General features: G+C 43.5%; 1 protein-coding gene across 5 annotated transcripts in view; it reads left to right on the top strand.

Annotated features, from left to right (window-relative positions):
• The window catches only part of ZDHHC2 (zinc finger DHHC-type palmitoyltransferase 2), a 735,003-nt gene that overhangs the window by 365,768 nt on the left and 347,489 nt on the right, over positions 1 to 21,746 (top strand). The gene's annotated exons all lie outside the window — the stretch shown is intronic.

Here is a 21,746-nt window from a genome sequence, read left to right as displayed (position 1 = left end):
CCACCCTATTGTACGTTAGACTCATTCGCTACTCTTGCGACATACCACTCATTCACAACTTTTACACCCCACCACTTTCAAATGTCACCAGCCACCACTGTATAAGAGGAATATTGGGAGATTTCCAACCTTAAATGGAAATCTTAATAAAAATTGGGTAATAAGATGCATTTCACAGCACAATGTTTCGAATACATTTGTTAAAAAGCACAAGACTTATAGTGGCTTTGTAATGCTTCCTCTAAAGGCATCACCATTACTCTGTTCTCAGTTTCTATTCCTTACTTGACAACTTTCATCTCTAATCTGTACTTCCTTGTTCCTCAACACTCTCTCCTTATCCTTCACTTATTGACCCTCACTCCTCATCCCTCATCTTTCACTCCTCGATTCTCAACCCTCACCTCTCACTCCTTATCCCTCACCTCTACCTTCACCCAGCAATCCTCATACCTCACCTCTCAATGCTCAAGACTCATCTCTTATGACTCACTCCTCATTCTTACCCCTCATCTCTTACTCCTTATGCTTCACTTCTTGCTACGCGCTCCTCCTTTCTCATCTCTATCACAGTATGCAAATGTACTCCTGCCCTTCACTCTGCATGCTCTGCATTAGGTGTTACAGCTTCATATTTCATATCCAGGAGCCCTAAGATTTCCAATGAGTACATCCATGTACACTCAATGCATGTCATTATCCCATTGTACTACATGCTGCACATTTATGGGACCAAAACACAGTGTGTCTCAAGACCTGTCCCATGTGCCTACCTTCCTCATGCTGTCTCTTTGTAAGTACCACAGTCTCAACACTAGGTCCCTGGTTAAGAGAGGAACAGACATCAGGAGACTTAATAACACACCTGCTATTTCCAACAAATCATGCTAAATCTGTGAATGAGCTCCAGAATTATGAGTTTTCCCAGGTCCCACAGGATCAGAAACACTGAGAAGTATCACCACAGCAGAAATATTCCATATCTTGAGTTATCGGTATGTATTACCAGCCAGATTTATTGCATGTGCAAGGAAATACAATGCCATGAGAAAATGACTTCAAAAGACAGACACAAGGTAATTTGTTCTTCCTGGCTCTACTGCCAGTGTGGAGGAAGGCCATCTGACTACATCCCTGGGTCTGAGAAGAAGACAATATGCTATGTCAAAGGGTAACCATAGAGGCTTGGGGCACACATATCAGGATTAGCCCGTCCAGTGTGGTTGTATGATGATCATACAGTACCTTTTTTAATAGGTCCAAAATTGAACGTTTGTGTGGCACCTAAATTTAAATGTTGACATTAACACATACATCATGATTAGGTGTTGTCACAAGTTTTGGGAGTGTGACAGTGTTCCTGTAGTGGTTATTCAAAGTTTACCATCAACTCTAAGCAGGAGAAAGACTTTGGAGGAATGTCCCCAGACTCTTCTGATTTCAGGAAATGCAGAGGTTCCTAGGACTAGTCAGAACCCTGCCAAGACAACCAGAAATTAATCCTCATTCTCCACTTGGGTTGTTCGATAGTTCGGGTTAGGGTGGGAATTAGAAATTAGCTAACTATAGGTATAGGTTGTATACGTTTAGGTTTATTTCCTTGATTTCCTTGGGGTACAGGTCTACTGATGGGCTAGTGTGGGAGGTAGATTGTGTCTGACAGGCTCATAAATATTGTAGTTCTTAGATGTGTTTCTTGGGTGGTTGCTCATGATTGTTTCTTAATTGCAAGACTGTTGTAGTTATTCACAAAGGTAACTTACATTGGTGAGTAATTTACACATGTAATTTACTCTTATACTTTTGAGTAACTTTACTACTTTTGCCTGTTCACAAAATCCGAGTGTAATGGTACTAAAAAATGTAGCTTTACATATCTCTACCCCTTGAAAATGAAGGTGGAGCCAAACTTATGAATTTAATTCACTACTGCAAAAAAAAGAAACAGTAATAAGTTCATCACCACACATGGCCAACCACTGGAACTGCAACACCCTTCAATGTTAAATTAAATTATTTAAAATAGTTAAAAATATAAATAATTATAATTTAATGTTGTTTTATGCGGTCCCTACTTTGGCAATAAGACTGAGTGTGTGTGTGACAGCAGCACTGTAGAGTGTGGAAGAATGAGTGCAATCCATACCTTTATTAGCTGCCGTCCTAATTCCTGGCTAGCTCACAGTGCCTCACCCAAACCTCCAAACCCACTGGGGTGAAAAGGTGATTAGGCAACCTGAACATGACACTCTGACTCTCCAGGGAAGCTGTGGAAACAAATCATACCCCTTTCGTTCAATTACTCATGCATGCCAAGGCGAGACACAAAGATGCAAGATAAATTTATAATACATTTATCGGCACAATCGCAATGTAGCTTATAAAGTGTGAGCTGTAATAATTAGGCAGATGTATTTGGTTCTAGATGTTAATAAGGTTCTAGATATTCCTGCCCAACCCTATGTCTATTCTGAGAGCATAGTGATTGTAACCCTCTGCCCAGCCCAATCTAAGGGTTTGGCCTCAGCCCCATAACTGGATAGTGTATTAAGAATCAGCCTATTGAGTAGATGGCAATCCTCTCAAGAAGCTGGAAGATCAGCGCCATCCAGACTGCATGTCATGCAGTATGCGTCCTAGGATGGTTGTGGCCCGAATGCTTTCTACTCTCCTTTGGTCAGTGTCAGTTTATATAATAGCCCATCCTACATTAGGACTACAGTTCTGGTGTAATACTGTGTCTTGGTGATAGAAGTTGTCTCCTTGCGGGCAATTCAAGCGAGCATATTGCGTACCGCCCTCCATAGCCTTGGAAAGAAAGTACTGATTGTATGCGATGTAAAGGTTGATTAAAGAGTAATGTGTTCCTTGTTTTCCTTGAATAAAGCAATCTGATAAAATGTGTAAAAGCCTTTTCTAAAAGCTGTCTTGCTAGCACAAATAAAATGTGTATAAAATGTGAATAAAAAGATAAGCAGTAAAAACTAAATTAAAACAGGGGTGACTGACCGGGTCCTAAAAGGATCCTGACAACAGTTAAAATATTATAAAACAAGCATCGGCAAATCCAATAGTTCTTGCCTATACAAAAGCTATTGGCTGTGGCAATGTGTTTTTCCATGGTGTACACTTGTGTGGCTGCCGTTCACATGGCTAAAAGTTAGTGTTGTGGAGTGTCAGAGTGGAGTGGGGAAGTAGAGTGTTATAGAGTGGATTTGTTTGAGTGTCATAGAGTGGAGTAGGGGGAAGTATAGTGTCATAGAGTTGATTAGAGGGGAGTAGAGTTCAGTGATTCAGTTGCAGACAGTGTCATAGATGGGAGTGAAGTTGGATAGAATAGGATGAAGTGGGGTGGGGTGGAGTGGATTGATGTAGTGGGGTCGATTGGATTGGAGTAGAGTACAGTGAATTGGATAGGGGTAGAGTGGGGTAGAGTGAGTGAAGTGGGGTGGATTGGATTGGAGTGGAGTCGACGGAAATGGGGTGAGATAGATTGGGTTGGGGTTGATTCAAGTGGGGTGGATTATATTGGATTGGGGTGGGTGGTTTGGGTTGGAGTGATAGGGCTGGGGTGGGGTGGGGAGGATTGGATTGGGGTTGATTGGAGTGGAGCGGGTAGTATGGGGTGGATTAGATTGAACTGTAGTGGGGTGGATTGGATTGGAGTGGAGTAGATTGGATTCACTGGATTGGAGTGGAGTGAATTGGACTGGAATGGGGTGGATAGGATTGGAGTGAGGTGGGCTGGACTGGAGTGGGGTGGGGTGGGGTGGATTGGATTTGAGTCGGATGGATTGGATTGGAGTGGGGTGGGGTGGATTGGAGTGAGATGGTCTGGTGTATTAAATTGGCATGGGTGGACTGAACTGGGATGGGGTGGATTGGATAGAGTGGGGTGGATTGGAGTAGAGTGTGGTGGATTGGAGTGCATGGGGTGGATTGGAGTGGGGTAGATTGGATAGGAGTGGGATGTGGTGGATTGAAATAGGGTGGGTGGATTGGATTGGAGTGTGGTGTGGTGGCCTGCAGTGGGATGGATTGCATTGGATTGGATAGAGTGGGGTGGATTTAATTTGAGTGGCGTGTGTTGAATTGGATTGGGGTGGCTTGGATTGTGGTGTGCAATGCACTGAGGTGGGGTGGATTGGAGTGAGGTGGGGTGGATGGATTTGATTGGATTGGAGTGGGATGGATTGAAATGGAATGGGCGGGATGGGGTGGATTGTATAGGGTGGGGTGTGGTGTGGTGGATGTGAGTGGAGTGGGGTGGATTGGAGTGGGATGGAGTGGATTGAAATGGGGTGGGTGGATTGGGGTGGGGTGGGAGTGGAATGGAGGGGGTAGATTGGATTGGAGAGAGGTGGGGTGGGGTGGATTGGCATGGGGTGGTTTGCATTGAGGTGAGGTGGATTGGATTGGCATAGGGTAAATTGGATTGGAGTGGGGTGGACTGGAGTGGGGTGGACTGCAGTGGGGTGGATTGGGGTGGATCAGATTGGGGCGTATTGGAGTGTAGTGGAACGGGGTGAGGTGGATTATATTGAATGGGGTGAATTGGATTGAGGGGTGGATTAGGGTGGGGTGGAGTGGATTGGGTTGAGTGAGTTGGATTGGACTGGTGTAGATTAAATGTGGTGGGTGGATTGGATAGGAGTGAATTATGGTGGATGGGACTGGAGTTGGGTGGACTGGATTAGAGTGGGTTGGATTGAAATGGATTGGTGTGGGGTGGAGTGGATTGATTGGAGAGGGGTGGACTGGATTGGAGTGGGGTATTTTAAGGTGGTTTGGAGTGGGGTTGATTAGCGTGGAGTAGGGCGGATTTATGTGGACTGGATTGGACTGGAGCGGGGTGCATTAAAATGGATTGTATTGGAGTGGGATGGTTGGGGTAGTGAGGGTAGATTGGATTGGAATGAGTTGGATTGGGTAATTTTGGACTTGATTGGAGTGGGGTGGATTGGAGTGTGTGGATAGGGTTGGATTGGATTGGATTGGGATGTGTTGAATTGAAGTGAGATGGGATAGATTGAAGTGAAGTGGGGTGGGGTGGGTTGAATTAGAGTGACTAAGATTGGAATTGGATTTTGGTCGATCGGACTGGAGTGGGGTGGATTAGACTGGAGTGGAACAGGTGGCATGGATTTAATTATGGTCAGTTGTATTGGATTGTAGTTGGGTAGATTGGACTGGGCTGGATTAGGGTGGATTGGATTGGTGTGGAGTTGATTGGATCAGTGTGGTATGGATTGTAGTGTGGTGGATTGGAGTGGGGTGAATTGGGATGGAGTGGGGTGGATTGGATTGGGTTGAGGTGAGATGAGGTGGATTGGATTGGAGTGGGACAAATTGGAGTGGGGCAGATTGTTTTGAATTGGAGTGGGTTGTTTGGGATTGGAGTGTGGCAAATTGAAGTGGGATAGGTTGGAGTGGGGTGGATTGTTTGGAATAAAGTGGGGCAGGTTGGAGTGATGCAGATTGGAGTGGGGCAGATTGCAGTGGGACAATTTGGAGTGGGGCAGATTGGAATTAATTGAAGTGGGGCAGGTTGGTTTGGATTAAAGGGGGCAGATTGCAGTGGGGAACGTTCATTTGGATTAAAGGGGCAAATTGGAGTGGGGCAGATTGTTTTGGATTCTAGTGAGGCAGATTGTTTTGAAATGGAGTGGAGCAGATTTGAGTGGGGCAGATCGGAGTGGGGCAGATTGCAGTAGAGCAGTTTGGAGTGGTACAGATTGAAATTGGGTTGAGGTTGGTTTGGAGCGGGGTGGATTGGGTTGGAGTGAGGTGGATTGGAGTGGGGAAGATTGGAGTGGGTCAAATTGGAGTAGGACAGATTGTTCTGGATTGGCGTGGGGCAGACTGGATTGGGGCAGATTGTTCTGCACTGGGGTGGGGCATATTGGAGTGAGGCAGAATGTATTAGGGTGCAGTGGAGTTGGGTGGATTGGATTGGAGTGGGGTGGGTTGGATTGGAGTGGGGCAGTGGATTGGGTTTGTGTGGGTGGATTGGATGGGAGTGGGTGGGTTAGAGTGTGTGACTTGGGATAGAGTGGGATGGATTGGGGCAAGGGGGATTGGACTGGAGTGGGGCATATAGTTTAGAATCGGATTGGGTCAGATTGGAGTGGGGCGGATTGGAGTGTGACACATTTTTTGGATTGGAGTTGGGCAGACTGGAGTGTGGTGGATTAGATTGGGGCAGATTATTTTGGATTGGAGTGGGACAGATTAGAAGGAGCGGATTCGAGTGAGACAGATTTTTTTGGACTACAGTGGGGCAGACTGGAGAGGGTCAGATTGTTTTGGATTGGAGTGCAGCAGATTGCAGTGGGGCAGACTGGAATGAGGCAGATTGCTTTGGGTTGGAGTGAGGAAGATCGTTTTGGGTTGGAGTTTTGCAGATTGGAGAGGGGTAGATGGGAGAGGGGCATATTGCTTTGGACAGGAGTGGGGCATATTGTTTTGGACTTGAGTAGGGCAGATTGTTGTAAGGCAAATTGTTTTTGATTGTAGTGTGGCAGATTGTTTTGGAGTGGTGCAGATTGTTTTGGATTAGAGTGGGGCGAATTGGAGTGGGGCAGGATAGATTGGGGTGGGTTGGGAGGATTGGAGTAGAGTAGGGTGGGTTGGAGTGGATTGGACTGGAGTGGGGTGGATTGGTGAGGGGTGAGGTGGGGTCGATTGGGGTGGATTTCGACTGGGGCAGATTGGAGTGGGTTGGATTGGGGTGTACTCCACGATTATGTTTTGAAACATCATTTCATAAATTACATATAACAAAGACAATATGTTGCCTTGCAATATTTAGAACAAGATAATCAGCATCTTTTGAGAACAGTGTCCACAAGCAAAAACATGAGTGGAAAGTGAGAAAAGACAACTTGGCAAAATAACAGAAAGTTAGCTATAGAAAATAAAACTTACCAATTTTGTTTGTCCAGTCAAAAGCCTTCTGTTTGCAGGGTACTGGAAGTTAAAAAGAACAATATAGTACCTCAATCACGTCTGGAGCAGCAGACTGGTATTGATTAAGTTGAATCAATTAGTGCTTGGTCCCTGCTCCTCACAGAGGAATGGAAATGATGCTTGGCATGCAGTGATGAATTACCAGGCTGTAAAGAAGAGTGCCACACAAATCAGCAAATGGTAAGTGACAGGCGGGCTCCAAGCCCTTTGCTGTACACAACAGAGTCGTGCAAGCGAGACACATGCGCTAGCACATGCACTCAGAGGCTTTACCCTAAAAATAAAACACATTTATTATATAAATATAAAATACCTTACTCCAGCTCTGAGTTGAAGTAATTTACAACAGTTTGGGTCCCCCTTTTTGGCTCCAGTAACTTTAGATGTGCAGTTTGTGAATAGCAATAGGCTTACTCTTTTGTGGGTGGATTCATGTCTCTTCTTCTAACCCTCTCTATCCTCCCTAAAACTCTCATTGCTCTTCCTACATCACTCCTATTTAGTAGTAAGTATATCCATTTTTCTAGGCACTCTCCCAGCTCCCTCCCTTATTTATGTCTGAGTAGTAAATGTACACATGTGAGGATCTCCCCACAGAAAAGAAAGAAGGGCTGAAGGTGGAAATATATACAGTCATAAGTTTGTGAATAGCATTTTGTAGTACTTTCATTGTCCTGTTGTAGTACTACTAAACATACTACAAAATGCTGCTTGTGAATAGGTCCCAACATGTTCACATATTCCTAAGACACTATTTAACATCAAAGCTATATCGCATGAGGTCTGGGTTTATGATAGCCTCACTAGGAGACCTCACTTGGATGCATATTCTGTGGTGTTGTTTTTTCATGTCAGTATAGCTGTGTATGTGGCAATTTGTGAAACCTTTTCTTGAAATGTTATTTCTGAGCAGGTTTTTGTCATTTGCTATGATAAACCACCATCCTTGACCAACTGAAATATTTCTATGGTATTTCCACCTTTCAGGCAGCTTTATCAGCAACTTGTGATGAGACTTTTAAATCGGACTCAGTATTACTTGCAATTGGGATGAGTGGTATCACCACACAAAATTATGCAGTAATGCTGTGTCACAGAGTTTGTAATGAGGGTGATAGTTTTTGTCTGTTTTTGTGCCTCAAACTCCTCATACTGCATGTCCATGTGTTTTAAAATAATTTATTCTCTTTTCAGTGCATGTTATATTAATGTATTGATGTATTAATTTCAGGACATGCGCATCTATTGTAGTGCATGTAACATAAATGTTGAGAGGTCACATTTGTTTCATAACGTCATTATTATTTCAATGCCTACCATATTCATTTAAACATGGATCATATTTATTTCAACATGTGCTTTATTCTTGTCATTAAATGCCATGTTTATCTCATTGAGTTTCATATTATCCCCAAGGATTGTCTTATTCACTTTATTGCACAGAATATTCATTGTGACTCGCCCCATATTCATTTCACCAGGTGCCATATTCACTTCAACATGTTTCAACATGTGTCTTATTAATTTCAATACTTGTCATATACATTTCAGTAAAAATTATATTTACTTCAAAATAGATCATATTAATTTTAAGGTATGGCAAAGTCTTATGTAATAAAGGTTGTATTACTTTCAGTACGCCATGTTCATTTCACCGCATGTTATATTCATATCAGCATATCAGGCACTTCAACAAATATATTATTCTTTATAATGCAAGTCATATTTATTTCAGTGCTTGGTATATTCCTTTTAGTGATGGCCATATTCAGGCAGTCCACTTGACATATATTTTTTGTAAGGTTGTTGGTTGAGGATGGTGGAAGCTCCACTCAGGCAGCAATCAAAATCCTTTTGACACAAAAGTTACTAAATTAACCTGTGCTTGTCACAAAAGCAGTCAGGCTTAACATAGAGCCCTTTAGCTCTCACAGGTATGTCAACTGACTCTTGGAGTTACAAAATGTCAGTCTGGGTTGACTTTAGGCAGGTCCAGTCTTCTTCAGAGACAGTAAGGCAGTCCTCAAACAGCAAGGAATGTTCTCTGTTAGCAGGGCAGTCCTTCTTCTGTAAATTCCACAGGTCTAGGAGTGTTCAATATTTATACCTGGTGCTAACCTTTGTGGAGAAACTTCATGTCCTACCCACACATCTGGTTCTGGAACATTCTTCTCCTTCTCTCGTCAAGGCTCCAAACTGGGTGTTACAAAAAGCAGATTGGCCTGGTGTCAGATTACATTGTGTGCAGAAGGCTAATCCCTTTGAAGTGTAAGTGATGCTGGGTACAGCTCCTCCTCCATCCTTCCTGCCAAGATGGTCCATTCTGTCCATACCTATGCCCACTTTTTGTTACTGGCTGGAAACAATATACAAACTCTAGCAACAGAGCCATCAAACATGTTAAAGACATTGAAGGTTATATTCATTTAAGCAATCATATTTATTTCAACATGTCTTATTTCTCTTAACACAAGGCAGTCTCTTCAGTGAATATGATGTTCGCTGTAATGCAAGTCATATTTATTTCAGTGCTTGGTATATTCCTTTTAGTGAGGGCCATATTTAGGCAGTCAAGTTGACATATTTTATGTAAGAAATGTGGTTATTGGTTGAGAATGGTGGTAGCTCCACTCAGGCAACAATCACAATCATTGTCAGGGTGAACCACAAAAGTCACTAAATTAACCTGTGTTTAGCACAAAAGCAGCAAGGCTAAACTTAAAGGTGGTGTATAAAGTATTTAGGCAACACAAAACCAGTAATAAAGTGAAAACACAACACAAGAAAAATTCCAAACTAATTTAGAAAAGTAGCATATGTTTTAATAAGAAAATTTGTACCAGTATCTGACCCAGGAAACTGGCAGAAGGCACAAATGGTTGGGGCCCAGAAAATGCCTAATTTCTAAAAGTGGCATTTTCAGAACTGTGCCTTAAAATCCAACTTTACCATTAAAAAGGGGTTAGATTACAATTCATTTGAGTGTAGGCATTGGATCCCCATCTGCTCCTAATCGAATGTTATCACTTATTAAGTGTAGTAAGGTAACCCAGGGTTAGTCAATTAGAGAGCTAGGCCTTGCAACAGTGAAAAATGACTTTAGGAGTGTTTCACTGTCAGGAGATGTAAACCTTAAACAAAGATATCCTACTTTTGAAATACAATGCAGCCTGCTCTTAAGTGCCATTGATTAGGGACTTGAGTAAATTAAATGGAACTCGCTCCAGCAGAAGCCAACAGGGCTCAGGCAGGTCCAATTGCAGATCCAGGAAGCAGGTCAGTTGGGCAGGTGCAGGGCACCTCTGTAGCTTGTTAAATTCCTGTAACTCAGAACAGGATGTCAGTCAGCTGACCGTTGAAGTCACTTCAGCCTGGGATGAAGATTGCAAGTCAAGTCTTCCTTCTTAGTAAGCAGGGCAGCAGAGTAGCAGGGCAGCAGGGTGGAAGTCCTTGCAGCAAATCAGTCCTCCTTCTGTAATATCCATAGGTCCAGGTGTGTATGGATGAGTGGGTCTTTGAGTCCTACTTTTGTACCTGGTGTTTCTTTGAAGTAGGAGATGTATCTAGATAATTCCCTTTGAAGTTCTAAAAGATTCCTGCCTCCCTTGCCCTGGCTCCAAGCTGGCTATATGAACAATGCCAGTTGATGGCTCATTCCAGCACACCTAATCCCTTTATTGTGTGGCTGTCTCGGAGTAATTAGGAAAGCCCAACTGCCAATTACACCCACTCATGTGACCTACGTCAGGCTGCAGGCACCAAACAGTAAGGGCAGTAAAATGCCAACTATCTAAAAGTGGAATTTTTAAATTGTAATTTAAAATCTGATTTTACCATTAAAGAGGATGTTTAATTATAATTTCTAAGATAAAAACATGGCATTCCTACTTTCTCCCAATCGAAAGTTAGCACTTTATTAAATGTAGTAAGGCAACCCAATGTTTTTCTATAGGTGAGGTAGACCTCACAGTAGAGAGAAGTGAATTTAGGAGTTTTTCACTGCCAGGACATGTAAAAGTAAAAATACATGTCCAGCTTTTAAAATACACCACCCTGTTCTAGGGACTGTTTAGCTCCCACCCTAGATGGAACTTATATTAAAAATAAAGTTTAAGCCTGACAAAAGGTTTATTTTGCAACAACACAAAATAAAATGATGGACTTTTCAAACATTCACCCCAGTCAAAGATCTGGGTTTAATCCCTCATAGTTTTGCTCTCCACTTCATCCCAGTTTTGACCCAGCTATATGCAAATCAGTCTTGACCCTACTCCAATTGGGAACAGTCCAGCCTGAACTGCCAAGCCAAGTCCTCCCTGGACCAGAAACAAGCATACTGGGAACTGTGTTGGGGTATCACCGCTCATCAGTCAGGCTACCTTGAATCCGGAGGCGCAACGAGCAAGAGGCCCATGTCTGGGCATACCTAGCCACCTTGGGCGCACATAGCAAAACCACAAATCAAAATGATGGACAGAGTGTTGAAACTTTCAAACACTCATCCCCACTCACAGATCTGGATTTAATTCATCACTATTTTGCTCGACACGTCACCCCCATTTGGACCCAGCAATATTCAAATCAGTCGTGACCCTCCTTCCCATGGGAACAGTCCAGCCAGAACTGCCATGCCATGTCCATCTTGTGCGTTACCAAATTTACTGTGGGGTGAATATGGAGATCAAATCTCCCTTTCATCCCAGTTTTGACACAGCTATATGCAAATCAGTCTTGACCCGACTCCCATTCGGAACAGTCCAGCCCGAACTGCCAAGCCACGTCCTCCCTGGACCAGAAACAAGCATACTGGGAACTGTTTCGGGGTATCACCACTCATCAGTCAGGCTACCTTGAATCCGGAGGCTCAACGAGCAAGAGGCTCATGTCTGGGCATACCTAGCCACCTTGGGCGCACATAGCAAAATCACAAAACAAAATGATGGACAGAGTGTTGAAACTTTCAAACACTCATCCCCACTCACAGATCTGGATTTAATTCATCACTATTTTGCTCGACACGTCACCCCCGTTTGGACCCAGCAATATTCAAATCAGTTGTGACCCTCCTTCTCATGGGAACAGTCCAGCCAGAACTGCCATGCCATGTCCATCTTGTGCGTTACCAAATTTACTGTGGGGTGAATATGGAGGTCAAATCTCCCATTGCAGATTCTGTGCATGCAGATATACGTTCTAGTCTACATGTGACATAGATTCATTTCAGGACGTGTAGTGGTCTCATGAGCAATGTTTACTTCTTGTGAAGAAACATTTACTTACATTCATCTTATCAATGTCCTGTAAAACCAACCTGCATTATTTCAGCTGGCCTGCATGGTTCAGTAGAGGATTACATTTATTTGCGTACAATACTGTAGGTTTAAATTATTTACCATACCTGTGTGGTGTTTACCATTGGCTACTACTGAAAGGAAATTACCCCAAAGCATGCCACATGCATTACTTTGATGAGCACAAATGATTAAATGCTGTTCTCTCGTAGGGGATTTCCATGTATAGTCATAAGCACTGAATAGTTCAGCGCGCCTGCGGGGACCCCGGAGCACTGTTGTGAAGTATATTCTTAAGTGCAAATATCAGCCCATTGAAAAAAAAGGTCTGTGAAAAAAACACTTAAGAATAACAATGTGCAGCCTATGTGAACAGCTACACAGGCCAAATTGTTAAAAGAAAAACAGTTGTAGAGTAAATTCACGTTTAAACATCTATTTATTCTATAAATATATTAACAAATACATTCTCATATTTTATTTACACCTCTCATGAAAATAAAACAATGCAGGGCAGTGTAGCCCATTGGCTGCCATTATACAGAATGAAAATAGAGCTGTGCCTTTAAGAAAGTAAAGTTTTCCTGTTTCCCATCATGCACAGCAAAAGGCAGCTGCCTCAGTTCTTTTTTGGAGGCTTGTAACCTGACATGAAGAAACAAAACATTTGTTGGAGTACCAACCTCGATAATATTCATGGCAACTTGTTCTATGTCAACTCCACCGGGGAGGAGGGAGGGTTGCTTATGACTATCATGGAAATACCACTACGAGAGAACTGGAGTTACAGGTAAGAAACCATTCCTTCGTAGGGGATTTCCATGTATAGTCATAAGCACTGAATAGAGTAGCAAGCCCATCCCCATAACCGCGGTGGAGTAGACAGAAGAATACTGACAAAACATGAATCATGCAAATAAATTCTTAAGCAAGGCCTGTCCAACCTGTGCATCTGCCCTAGCGTCTGTATCAAGGCAGTAATGCTTAGTAAAGGTATGGACTGACTTCCAAGTGGCAGCCTTGCATATTTCTGCCAAAGGGACATTTCTCATCAAGGCTGCAGTAGCTGCCTTCCCTCTAGTAGAGTGGGCTTTTGGCCTACCACCAAGGGATTTGTTTGCTAACTGGTAACATAACATTATACATGAAACAATCCACCTGGATAAAGATTGTTTAGACGTGCCCAACCCTGTTCTAACTGGGCCATAGTTAATAAAAAGCTGTTGTGATTTCCGTAAGCTTTTTGTCCTGTCCAAGTAAAATTTCAAGACTCTCTTTACATCCAGTTCTCTCAGCAGGAGTAGTTGGATTTTGAAAGAAAGTCGGTAATGAAATTGTTTGGTTCACATGAATGTCGGAGACTACCTTAGGTAAAGATTTTGGATGAGTTCTCATTACCACTTTCGCAGAATGAAAAACCGTGTAGGGTTCTTGAGCGCAAAGGGCCTGGATTTCGCTAACCCTACGCGCTGAAGTGATTGCCACCAGAAAAGCAGCTTTCCATGTGAGATGTTGAAGCGATTCCTTATGTATCGGCTCGAATGGAGGCAGCATCAGACGTGATAGGACAACATTCAGTTCCCATGGAGGAGAAGGCTTTGTAATGGGGGGAAAAACCTTTTTTAAACCTTCCAGGAAGTCCTTAATAATCGGAATCCGAAAAAAGGAAGTCTGTGAAGGACTCTTTCTGTATGCCGTTACAGCCGCCAAGTGAACTTTTATTGATGACAGTTGTAAGCCAGATTTTGCCAAACTTAACAAGTATGGCAGGATAGATTCCTCTCCACAGGAAACCGGGTCAATGTTGTTGTCTAAGCACCAGATGCAGAATCTTTTCCACTTGCTTGCATAAGCTGATCTTGTGGAAGGGCGCTTTGCTTCTTTCAGAATTTCCATACAGTCCTGAGGTAGGTTCAAGTGTCCATATTGCACTAGCTCAGGAGCCATGCTGCCAAACTCAACGATGAGAGGTTGGGATGAGATATCTGCCCTCTGAACTTCGTGAGCAGGTCCGGACGATAAGGCAGCCTGATGTGTGGTTTGAGTGACCGGTGAAGAAGGTCTGGGAACCACCATTGGCGTGGCCACTCCGGAGCAATTAGGATCATTTTGGTCTGAGCATTGGATAACTTCTGGAGGACCGCCGGAATCAGGGGAAGCGGTGGAAAGGCGTAAAGAAATGCTCCTGACCAGCTTATCCACAGGGCATTCCCCAGTGTCCCTGGATGGTAGTATCTCGAGGCGAAGTTTTGGCATTTTTTGTTTTCTGGGGTTGCGAATAGGTCTATAGAGGGAGTACCCCATAGTGCGAAAATGGAATGAACGACGTTGTCGTGTAGCACCCATTCGTGGTTCTCGTCCATTACCCAACTGAGGGCATCCGCTTGAACATTCTGGATGCCGGACAGGTGAGTTGCCACTAGCGACAGGTTCCAGAGATTGTCTGAGCCTCTCTGGATAAAATTCTGGACCTGGTGCCTCCTTGTTTGTTCACGTAGTACATAGTGGCCACGTTGTCTGTCTGGAGAAGGAGAGAGGGAAGGAAGGCTTTGAGCGCAAGGTGGAGAAACAAAGATCAGAGACCCTAGGCTGCTATTCCGGCATGGGTCGAGGGTGTAACTGTGGCCACAAGGCTTTGGGAGCAACTTCTTTGACTGAATGGAGCAAGCAGACTCCTCCCCGTGTGCCTGTCAGCAACTGTTGCTCTGGGAATGCCGGCAAGGTCGAGCACCAGCAAATGAGAGACTGGAAGCACCCGCAGGAGAAGCAGGCTGATGCGGGCCTCCAAGGCAATGGTGCCTAAAAGTGCTAGGGCCTCTGAAAGCCTCACTTGAACAACACTGGGCGCCAGCAGAAGCAATGAGCAGAGATGCCTGTCAGGGAGTACCCGCAGTGAGGACGCATGGAGACTGAAGCAGAATCTGCCTGCCCCGGGGGCGATCGGCACTAGTGAAGGCAGCTGCAGCTAATGTAGGCAGCAAGCTAGGGCTACTGTGCAAGATAGCCAGCTCTGCTGGGGACAGACTTATGATCATTGATTTTTTGAAAGCTACTCTGAGGGAGAAAGGACATTTGACAGTAGAATCCATGCACACAGGCAAACCAGAAGGACATGCGGAGACACAGGCCCCTGAAATTAATCACCTAGAGAGTCATGCACCCCAAGAGAAGGGAGGCACCCCAGTGCAGTCACCACTAATGTGTTCCTCAACTGAGGGACCCATGTCAGCAGGGAGAGAATAGAACCAAGTTGAAGACCCCATGCAATCTATAGCAATGGTTCTGAGTTCTACCTCTATGGGCTCTGGAGACAAGGGAGTCCAGGGTAGTGGCAGCAGCAATGTTCTTACAACATATACAATGGCAGCAGCAGATGAATCTTGAAGGGGGAATCATGGATACTATAGCTGGTGGTGGCAATAGTCAGGTTATAGCTGATATGGCCCAATCCTCCAAGGGTGCTATATGTACTGACAAAAATGCATTGGCCCTTCCCCAGAATGCAATAAATGTACCCATACCACTGTCTTCCATGGAAGAGGCCAATCCAGCATGCACCAGAGGTGAAAAAGATGGGGGGAAAAACGAGGACTAGAGTGGCTCGAAGGTTCCGATTTCATACCATGTAGTCAGTGAGCAGTAGTCAGTAGCAAGAGGAAAGGGTCCCCCCAGGCAAGGGTATTCCTGGGGGATGATGCATCCATCTGCCTAACATAGGTAGGGGAAATTACAGGATGAAGGGAGTAAATATCTCCAGTGAAGGCACAGATACAGAGACTGTGGAGGTCATTCAGTGTTTTTTCTCACTGTCGAAAAGGACTCAAGTGATGAATCAGATGTATCAGAAGATAGCTCCCCAATCTGCTCATCTAGCGAGACAAGCGAGGCTGCTCAGGAAGGAGTGAAAGGAAAACACACATGGTCAGCTGTTCCTAATCCTGATCCTGGTAAGGCAAGTAAGTGACCAGGCACTGGGGGTCTGAAGTAGGACTATGCTACCATTCAACATGCCTTGAAGGGGACTGCCAGCACCCAAGATAATACTGAAAAGCCACAGTCAAGGGCGAGTAAATCACCTACCCTTGATGCCATATATTGTGCCATTATGTCACACTGGGAAGAGACTACCTCAGATTATAGAAAAAGCATGTGCTGCAACTAGAAAGCTTCAGGGAGCTGTAAGGAGAATATAAAAAACCTGCTTGGAGATTGCTGAGAGGATATCAGCAGTGGAAAACTGGGTGGCAGCTTTGGAAACAGTGCTTGCTATAATAAAGGATCAGCCGGTAGCATATGAGGCAAACTAGTGGATACTCAATGGAAATTAGAAGATTTAGCAAATTGGCAACACCACAATAACTTAGGAATTTTAGGGATGAAAGAGAGTAGCAATGCTTTTCCAGCGCAGGAAGAGAGAAACTGGGACCCTGAAATCCAGAGAGTTCACAGGTTCCCCCTTAGGATGAAATATGTAGGTCAGGGAAATACCTCGGCCTTCAGAAAACCTTGGGCCGCTTAGGTCTTCTTCAGCAACTACATCCTAAGACAAAAAAGCACACCCAACTCCGGTTGAGGCAATTGATAAAATCATTTCAGGACAAGGGGTCAGAAACCTATTCAATGGCTCAAGGCTCAAGATAATATATGGCAGCAGGATATGGGTATTCACTTCTGAAATCAAGGCAAAAGAATATTTGGAGAGCCTATTATGGCAGGTCTGTATTTTACACTGGCAGTCACTCAAAGAGCTGTATATTGCCCGATCATGCGGCCTCAAGTTGTGTCTGTATTATCTGAAAATCGGGATCCCTTTGATTGTTAGCATTGGTAGGAATGTTTTTGTATAGGTATCTCTGTCTTTTCTACGTAATGTTGTACAGAAGGGGTCTGCTCCGGAGGAAGTGGGGCACACAAACCATCTCACCAGATCATTCTTGGCCTGACGGTTTCACATGGGAGGAATGGGGTGGGGAATCAAAGAGAAGGGGTCTCGAGGGGCTGGAGGGGGTTCACCAAGATGGTGGTCAAGAGGGTGGTGAAGGGAGAGTCGGGGAGGAGGGGGTGTAAGAAGGAGGAGCAACACAGAGAATGTGAATGTAAATTCTAGGAGCGATGAGCAATGACCAAGCTATGGTCTATGAAGTAGATATAAAATTTGAGAATAATGAACTAATGCTGATACATAACAGTATGCATGTCATCTATTATAAACCTGAATGGAACAAACAAGGACGTTTCTTATAGGTACAGCCAATGTCCACTGGCTGAACGATGGAGTTAAACGGGTCAACGTGTTAGAGGGCCTCAAAGTCCTGGGTGTAGACATAGATTGTCTGCAAGAGACACATGTAGAGGGGGGCAGGAAAACAGATACTCGAAACCTTGGGATATGTACTACTGGCATACACCACTCGTGGGCCCGTGATGAGGAGAGTGGCAATTTTGGCACATAAAAATGTCTGGGAGGTGAAACACAAACTCTTGGATAAACTGGGGAGATGGGCAATGGTGGAATGACAGGGGCCTGGGGTAGGTTGTACAATTTGTTCCATCTATGATTCTAATCTAGATGAGCCGGCAGTTATGAAATACCAGGATGTTGAGCTGGCCTTGTGGCCTATGCCCCTCATGCTATGTGGAGACCTGAATATTTATCTAGACTGCATCCAGGGGTCAACAACACCTGGGAGGTATGAGGGTAAAAAACCTAGGGTATGTAGGGCAATGCAGCAGCTCATGAGGAATTACTGTCTTATGGATAACTGGAACAAGCTGAAGGCACCAGATACAGGCTACGCACCCTCATAATAAATGTGTTCAACTCGGTTACTTCCTGATCTCTGCTGGCCTACTCAGGTAGGCTTCCTTTGAGAGACATCTAATGATATTTGAGACCATTACCCCCTATTAATAGAGCTTCAGGTAGCAACTACCATAGCATAGCCTCACTCTTGGTCTTTAGATGGGGATTGCTTTACAACCTGGAATATATTTCACACATGAATCAGTGGATAACAGACTTTATGGAAAGTAAGAGAGGAAGCACATCAGTAGGCATTATTTTGGGCTCACTGAAAGCTGGAATCGGGGGAAGACACGTAGCTTTAGTTTACACAAGGAATTAAGGAATTAGATGAATTGGAAGCCCGGATACTGCTGGAATTTTATCATTACCTTCCTTGAAGTCCAGCGAGGTCTCCTAGCTCCACCCTCATGGAAAGTGACTAATATAGTGGTCGTAAAGAAGAAGGGGAAAACCCCTCTTAATCCAGGCTCTTACAGGCTATATTGCTAATCAATAGTGATGTAAAAATATATTTGAAGATACTCATGATGCCTCTAGGCAGGGGTCATAGCTAAATTGTTTTCTCCCTGGCAGCATGGCTTTATCCCAGTGTGAGGTACTACTGACCACGTTAGACAGGCAATCACATTGTTTGATGTAGTTGAGGCATTGGATTACCCCATAGCCATTCTTCTTCTTGACGGCTTCTTGATCAGGTGACATGGGATTGCCTATGGCTGGCACACAAGACGAAAGGGATAGGCCCTGTTTTTATCACAGCTATTCAGGCAGTATATTAGGAATTAATAGCAAGGTTGCAAATAGTGGGGAAAGAATATGCAAAATTGAGATTACAAGGAAGACAAAGCAGGGATTTCTGTGTTCACCCATCTTATTTGTTCTATATAGCAATCCATTGATAAGAAGGCTGGAGGATAATGTTGTAATTAGTCCAGTAGTACAACACGGAATCAAAACCAAGATATTGGCATATGTTGATGATATTGCATTAGTAACATCAGATCTTGTAGTGGTGATAAGGGAAGTGGAAAGCAAGGCACAAAAGTGTGGGAAAATTGCAGGCTATCACTTGATTAAGAGCAAGACTCAAATAATTGTCAATAGAAAAATCCAGGTTTAAGATGGGCGTAAAGTTGAGAGTGCATCATACTTGGGTGTCACATTATGGCCAGAGTGGAAAACATTGTGGGTTTAAGACTCTCTCAAATGCTAACCAAGAGTAAGAAGGATTTGACACTGATCAACAACTTACACCTAAACTTAATAGGTTGCTGTAACATAATAAAAATGCTGCTACTGCCTAAGGTTCTTTATTGTTTTGGGGGTATCCCACTGGAAAGTGAATGACATTGGTTCAGTAAGATTTAGGCAATCTGTAGACGTTTTCTATAATAGTCCAAAAGGGACAGCAGAGCACTAAAATTACTGATGCTTCCAGGGGAAGAGGAGGCTTGGTTGTTCCGAATTTTAGACTTTATTACAACACATGGTGGTTTTAATCACCAGCAGGGATACTAAAGATGTACACTTGAGAAATTGTCTTCTTTCTATGCGAAAACATTGTAGAGAAGACGCAAAAGGTTGTTTTTAAGGATTGCAGAACCAAGCTATTTTAAGAAAGTCAAATTTTGGTTGTAACATTGGCACATAAGATCTGGGTACATCTGAAGTTGAAACTGAAACTAGGTCATTATAACTGCTATACCCCGCTTTGGCGCTCAACAATACTTCCAAATATATCTTTACAATAAATATTGTCTTATCTGGGAAAAAGCTAGAGTGGAGGGTATGGGTGATCTATTTATTGTGGATCAACTGCACTCATTTAAGGAACTGCAACAAAAATTTGGGCTGACGAAACAGACTTTCTATAAGTATCTGCAAGTAAGAGACTTCGTATAAAAAATAGACAGGGATGAAATGACTATGGAACGGGTACTGCTATTGGATCAGATAGGTCGCTCTGGAGGGGGAGGGATTAGACAACTCTATAAAGTTATGTTGCATTTTTGCCAGACAACCTTGGCAAGCAAGAGGGCAATTGGGAAACAAGATTAGTGGTCCAAAGGACCAACCTGAGGAAATCGTTTGAGATGGGTCAGAAGGTGCTTTGAACTGTGGTGTTGAAGGCCCGACAGTATAAAATATGATTTAATCTTTACCACACACCAGACAAAATATCTAGCTGGGGAAAAACAGAATCTACTTGTCCTCCATGTGATAGCCGTGACGGTGACTTAGTCCATATATTTTACAGTTGTGTAAATGTGGTGGTCTTAAAGGAAGATATCAGTCAGTGCCTGAGATCAGTGCTCGTTATATAGGTGCTGATGACACCACAGGTAATTTTATTAGCCATGGACAAGAGTGCCATAAAGGACAAGGGTAAACAGTATTTTATTTTTGTGGCTATGGCAACTATACTTAAATGTATCGCCTCAGCATGGAGTAACTCGGACCCTCCCCCCAACCATCCAGCAATGGCTGGCTAGACTGCTCTCCATGTGCCACATGGAGAGCAATCTTTATCGCTGCAAGGGGCGGGAAACAGGAAAGCTGGGAGTCCTGGTATGGGCGTCAGTAGCCAAGTGGTTGGATAGATAGAATCTAGTGGTGGCGGCAGCGCCAGAAGGTGTTGATAAGGTGGTATTAATAATCATAGAAATTGGATTCATTATTAAGTATGTTATAGGTTAATAAATGAATCCCTGTTCTGGGCAAATGCTACCATAATCAGCTACATGATGAATGGAACTATGTATCAATATAATGCAATGAATTGTGATTGATAAAGATCTAGCTATGTATGTTCTTGATTGGGTTTGATGCTTCTCTAACAATAATAAAAACAATAAAAAAAAGAATCTGTGAAGATAAACATTGTTACTTCTTGTAAAACATTCAGAAACCCAAGATTTTGCTTATATCTTACTTCTGATGAGAAATTACACAAAAAGCTATTTCGATTTCAATGAACAGAACATCTTAAATCATAATAATAACTCTCATGTACTTGCCTTACCTGCCTCCAAAGTGAGTGAACAAACCATAATTTACATATCCATTTAACCAATGTCTAGGTAATATTGCCAGTTCAGTAACCATAGAGTTGCATGTCTGAGGAATTGATGCTCTTAGTGTTTACAGCCTAGTCTTGTTTTTGTTAAGCCATCACTGTAATAGTCACTGTAGGGAGAACTTATGAATATATATTGAATTTCAAAGGTTGTGCTTTGGATTGTTGGGGAAAAACTGCAGCAACATCAACCATGCCAATGTGCTGCAGGCACTAGGCTATTTCCCCTATGCCCTCAGAACTCACAATAGAGTGACAGAATTCTCTATTTTGTCTTAGGTCTTATGTGTTGGTGCACGTGATTACAGTTACTATCCATGTATCTCTGTGTGGGTGTGAATAAGCTCTCGCTCAGCTTGGCTAGGTGTCCTCTCAAAAGAAGGCGCAGTCTTAGACCAGTGGCGTGGAAACTCAGACACCCATCAGCCACCATTTTGCATGGATTGATTGGCACAGAACCAGGGTGTAACCCCGCCTGACGCTACTTAACAGTGCACCACGGAAGGTCCCACTTTCATTCAGAGGGGACTGAGACCCCCAGCCAACACAGCATTGAACAAAGAACCTCTCAGACAGGTTCAGTACTCCCAACTTATGTCTATGC

This window comes from Pleurodeles waltl, chromosome 1_2, assembly GCF_031143425.1.
Source record: "Pleurodeles waltl isolate 20211129_DDA chromosome 1_2, aPleWal1.hap1.20221129, whole genome shotgun sequence".
Classification (NCBI taxonomy): domain Eukaryota; kingdom Metazoa; phylum Chordata; class Amphibia; order Caudata; family Salamandridae; genus Pleurodeles; species Pleurodeles waltl.
This window is presented reverse-complemented; position numbering and strand designations above follow the sequence as displayed.